Here is a 5,707-nt window from a genome sequence, read left to right as displayed (position 1 = left end):
CAGAACCACGTGATTCGCACTGGCCAACCAGCGGCGTCGTAGCGCGGCGCGCGCCCCGTCGGCCACGCCCCCGCCAGCCGCCGCGCACCGCCCCGTGACTCACGGCCTCCAATTGGCGACCCGATGCTTTAACGCATGCGTATGCATCCGCGTACGGCACCCTACTCTCTTCCTGGTGCTACCGGGACAGACCACGTGACTCCGCGTAAGCCAATCGTAGTCCTCACCGCCAAGGACCCGCCTTGAGGTGCTACCTTTCTGGATCCTCCTCCACCAATCAACATCAGCTCTTGGCTCCGTCTGCACTTCCCGGCGGAATTTGGACCGTAGTCAGCTGACCATTGATCCTCACGTGACAGCTCCATGCCGGAAGACACGGCCAATCCACGCCTGGGTTTGACAGTTCCCTTGCGCAGAGTTTAGTCCCCGCCTTCGCTCTTTACCTCCTGACGTTCTCCTTCACTTGGAAAGGCGTAAGTGGTAAGACGGAAAATGGTATCCGTTTTCCTGCGCCCTCTGTCGACCTACGCTGAAATTGGTTTGGGAAGGCCAGGGAAGTAGGCGAACATTATTTTATCGTGCTTTGCTTTCTTGCCTTTCGCAGAAATTACGGTTTTCACAAATTGAAGGTTTGTGGCAACCTTGTGTTGAGCAAGTCTGTCCAAGCTGCGCCATTTCCCAAACAGCGTCGGCTCACTTAATGTCTCACTGTCACGTTTTGGTAATTCTTGCAATACTTTAAAGTTTTTTATTACTATATTTGTTAGGGTGACCTGTGATCGGTGACCTTTGATGTTACTGTTACGACTGGCTAAAGGATCAGATGATGGTTAGCATTTTTTTAGCAGTTTTTTTTTTTTTTTTTTTTTTTTGCGGTACGTGGGCCTCTCACTGCTGTGGCCTCTCCCGCTGCAGAGCACAGGCTCCGGACGCGCAGGCTCAGCGGCCATGGCTCACGGGCCCAGCCGCTCCGCGGCATGCGGGATCCTCCTTGACCGGGGCACGAACCCGTGTCCCCTGCATCGGCAGGCGGACTCTCAACCACTGCGCCACCAGGGAAGCCCCTATAATTTCATTTTTGATTTTTTTCTTTGACCCATGAGTTATTTAGAAGAGTGTTATTTAGTTTCCAAATATTTGGAGACTTTTTTCTCTTATTTCTTTTATTTAGTTATTTCTTTTTGGCTGCATTGGGTCTTCATTGCTGCGCGGGCTTTCTCTAGTTGTGGCCAGTGGGGTCTACTCTTTGTTGCGGTGCGTGGGCTTCTCATTGCAGTGGTTTCTCTTATTGCGGAGCATGGGCTCTAGGCTCGCGGGCTTCAGTACTTGTGGCACGCGGGCTCAGTACTTGTGGCTTGCGGGCTCTAGAGCGCTGGCTCAGTAGTTGAGGCGCATGAGCTTAGTTGCTCCGCGGCATGTGGGAGCTTCCTGGACCAGAGCTCGAACCTGTGTCCCCCGCATTGACAGGCGGATTCTTAATCACTGCGCCACCAGGGAAGTCTGCAATAAAGTATTATCAAATTAAGATATGTACTTTTTTTTTTTTTACACATAATGCTACCCCACACTGAATAGACTATAGTATAGTGTAAACATAACTTATGTGCACTGGGAAAGAAACAAACAAAACTCCTATGACTGGCCTTATTGTGGTGATCTGGAACCGGACCTGCAGTACCTCTGAGGTATGCTGATATTTGAGTGACGGGAGTCAAAACTGAGAGCAGAGGTTCTCTAACTCTGGTTTCAATAAGAAATAGCTGGTGAGACTGTGTTAAAAATTCAGGTTCAAACACACCTAGTGCCCAGATCTTAGTTTTTAATACAATTCTCCAATAAAAGTAACCAGGGCTCCTTGGAAAAATGGCTGGTTCTAGGACTGGGCAGGAAATTATACAGGATGTGCTTAGAGCATCTTGTAGTTCCAGAACAGAAGTCTCTCAGCCTCCATCTCGTTGTCTCTCTCTCTCTCTCTCTCTCTCATACACACGCATACACACAAATGGGGTATGTCAAAGAGACACAAGAGCCAACTGAAAGAGCTCCCAATAGTCAAAGCTGGAACAATTTGAGCAACAAAGTAGCACTGGATAATAACCCAGTCTATAAAATCTCCATGAGGCCATGCTGATGTAAATGAATGACTGAACAAGTAAATAAATGGCCGTGCATAATTCCAAATAATTTATGTGGCTATTCTGCCCTCAAGAAGTTGAAGCATGACTCTTCACACCTTACGCATGAACTGTGCACAGTGACTTCCTTCCACAGATGAGAGGATTGTGGGCGGGGACTAAGTTTACAGTGCAGAAACATGACAAACATTGTCAGCCAGGTGGTGGAGTTTAACATCAACAGTGATAAGTCACACTGATACTGTGTCCCCTTAATAACATGTGATGACAGTGGCACTTCACTTCTGCGGTCTTCCTCACCCTCTGATCATGAGAAACATAAGACAAACCCCAGTTGAGGCACATTCTCCAAAATACCTGACCACGACTTCTCATAACTGTCATCAAAAACAAGGAAAGTCTGAGAAACTGTCACAGCCACGAGGAGCCTAAGGAGATGTGACAACTAAATGTAATGTGGTGTCCTGGGAGGATCCTGGCACAGAAGAGGGACATGAGGTAAAAATTAATGAAATCTGAATGAAGGATGGACTTTAGTTAATAATAATATGGCAATATTTGTTCATTAATTGTAACAAATGTACCATACTAATGTAAGATAATAATAGGGGAAACTGAGTGTGGGGTATATGGAAATTCTCTATACCATCTTCCCAACTTTTATGCATATCTATAAACTATTCTTCTAAGAAAGTTTCTTTAAAAAAATTTAAGTTCCAGGGCCCTACCTCCAATAATTCAGATTAGGAAAGTCTGTGGTGGGGTACAGGAATTTGCATTTTTTACAGGACCTCTAGATGATTAGGATGCAGATAATTTGGGGTTGAGAAAACACTGTTTTCTGGGGGTGGAGTTTGGCTGGGGGGAGGTAATTCACAAGAAACCTTTGCCCAACTCTCTTCTTACCTTCAGAGATTCTTCTGGACCACCCACTTGTGGTTGCCACTGTATTCTGACCGCAGATAAGATGGGGGTGAGTTTGGATAACCACGAACAGTTTGGGTTCCCTGCCCCTCTAAGCAGCACTATTGTAAAAGTTTCCATTTGTTTAAAGCTGTTAAGTTTCAGCTTAATTTGTTACGCAGCAATAGATAACTAATATACCACCCGACCATGAAGCCAGAGACTTTCATTTCCAGTGTCTCGGGCTTCACTTGTTATGGAGGGCGGGACCCACACAGTGACAGCAACAGCATGAGTGCTTGTTAAGTGGCTCAACAGAATGAGTGCTCAGGTCATACGGGGCACCTGCCAATATCCGATTTACATTTTTCTCATCAACAGATATATGGGGGGCTTCCCTGGTGGCGCAGTGGTTGAGAATCTGCCTGCCAATGCAGGGGACACGGGTTCGAGCCCTGGTCTGGGAAGATCCCGCATGCCACGGAGCAACTGGGCCCGTGAGCCACAACGACTGAGCCTGCGCATCTGGAGCTTGTGCTCCGCAACAAGAGAGGCCGCGACAGTAAGAGGCCCGCGCACCGCAATGAAGAGTGGTCCCCGCTCGCCGCAACTAGAGAAAGCCCTCGCACAGAAACGAAGACCCAACACAGCAAAAATTAAAAAAATAAAAAAAGTTAAAGGCATTAAAAAAATAAAACAAGACAGATATATGGGGGTAGGCGTTTTCCATCCCAGTTACAGGATGAGAAAACTGAGACTCAAACAGGGAAAATGACTTGACCAAGGTGGCAAAGAAGGAAGAGCCAGGCCGTAAATTCTGGTTCATCTGATGCCAGAGTCCTTTCCCCAACCACAATGCCCGCACCACTTCAAACTCAACTTCCTCCTCTGCTCCTCCCTCCCCGTCTTTTCAGATTTACTGAGCTGAAAGCTGGCCCTTCTGTGAAGCCTCCTGACACCACCGTTTACCCTGCTCCCCTAGCCAGTCCCTCCGAAGGCAGCACACAGTTATAGACACAATCACGCCTTTAAGCCATCAATCCTCTGATGTGTCCCTCTTCCTCATCTCAGTTAATAGCATCTACTCAGTTGCTCAAACCCCAACCTGCCATGCCAACCTCGATCCGTCCTTTTCCTTACCAGCTCTCCCTGTGACGTGTGACCCATCAGCAAGTCTGAATCTACTTCTAACGTGATCCCTAATCCTTGCGCTTCTGGCCTCTTCACTGCTACTCCAGCCCAGGCCACCGTCTCCGCTGAGAGCCTTCCAGCTACTCTCCAGGCTTCCCGTCTCACCGCCCACGGCCCCCACACAGCAGCTAGAGCTTTGAACAGCCTCCCCTGGTTCCCGTGGCAGAGTCTGCGCTTTGCCACACCGTGGCCTGGAAGCGGGTCTCAGCTTCAGCAGCCTCCTCAGTGTGGCTTCCCACCCCCGCGCCATCCACCTACCAGTGTCTGCCACTCCCTGTCATTCCCTTGAACTTGGCCCCCTGCTGTACTTTCCTCATGTCGCTTTGTGGTGGACACAAGGTCTGACTCCCCAGTGGCTATTTCTGATTCCTCTTCTTTTCCTGGCAAATGGGATTCCAGTTTTGATCGGGTGACAACAAATTTGAGGGAACACACTGGTTCTCCCCAGTCCTGGAACTGGGGAGAACCAGGGGGGGACACAGCTTGTGCTTTTGTCCTGGAGACAAATCTTGAAGGTCCGGGATAACGGTGGCCACTTCCCTTTCCACTGCCAGGGATCAGTTTAGAAAGAGCATGGGCTACAGTTCTGGCTGAGGAGACGTGAGGGGCGTTCTGTTGGGCGCTGCTACAAGCTTTCCTCACTCTTAAAAAGGGGAACAAGGAAGGGAGGGAGCTGCTCTCTGCCCTGCACCCTCTGAAGGTTTGGGTGCTCGGCGTAGAAGAGGGGATTCTTGCTGCTGCTACAGCCAACTTGCTGACGCTGGCCACTGCTGGCAGGCCTTGACTTCACCGTGGAGCCGCTGGCACCACCACGTGTCCTGAGAGCTTAAACCTACGCTGACGACTCTGTTATTACGGCCAAAAGCATACACACTATAGATATCTAAAGTCGCCTTTTTGCTGATTTATCACTGCTCCCTTCCTGCTCTGTGAGGGGAGGGGCCTTGTCCCTCCATCACTGTGTCCCCATCACGCGGACTGGGCGTTGCCTGGCATAGCTACAGTAGGTGCTTGATAAATGCTGGCTGCGTTAATGTTTGAGGCTCCTCCAGGGCAGGGACTCAGTTTACTCGTCACTGTGGCTTCTGGGAGGGGCAGGGGCTCAAAAGCCTTTGCTGGATCAACAGGCAGGGAAGCCGTAAGACAGCTGCTTAAGAACCCAATTTAATAAGATTTACAAGTCGACAGTACAAAAAAAACAATGTATAAGTCATGGCAAGACTAGGGACAGAATTCGAAGGCAGAGAAACCCCCGGTAAGGGGCCCCAACACGGTGGAGATCTGAAGGTATTTCCCACTGATTCTCTACATCGTGGCCTTATCTAACAAATGTAACCAAAGCCCGAAACTGAGGCTAAGATTGAAGAACTACCCAGATCTAACCTTTCCCTCCCCAAGCCTCTCTGCTCTGGAAGGAGTGGAACTGAAAGAAGGTGAGAGGCTATTAACCTAAAGAGAACAGAGCCTCTGGCACAGCT

The 5,707-nt window shown here is 49.2% G+C and overlaps 1 long non-coding RNA gene across 1 annotated transcript in view; it reads left to right on the top strand.

The window, feature by feature from the left end:
* Window positions 1-430: 430 nt before the first annotated feature.
* The window catches only part of LOC132416273 (uncharacterized), a 6,593-nt gene continuing 1,316 nt past the window's right edge, over window positions 431-5,707 (top strand). The window contains exon 1 of the long non-coding RNA XR_009517527.1: window positions 431-480. This is a non-coding gene — a long non-coding RNA (uncharacterized lncRNA). The remainder of the gene's footprint in view (window positions 481-5,707) is intronic.

This window comes from Delphinus delphis, chromosome 20 (genome assembly GCF_949987515.2).
Source record: "Delphinus delphis chromosome 20, mDelDel1.2, whole genome shotgun sequence".
Classification (NCBI taxonomy): Eukaryota; Metazoa; Chordata; class Mammalia; order Artiodactyla; family Delphinidae; genus Delphinus; species Delphinus delphis.
Note: the sequence above shows the minus strand (reverse complement) of the source record. Positions and strands in the feature narration are given on the sequence as shown.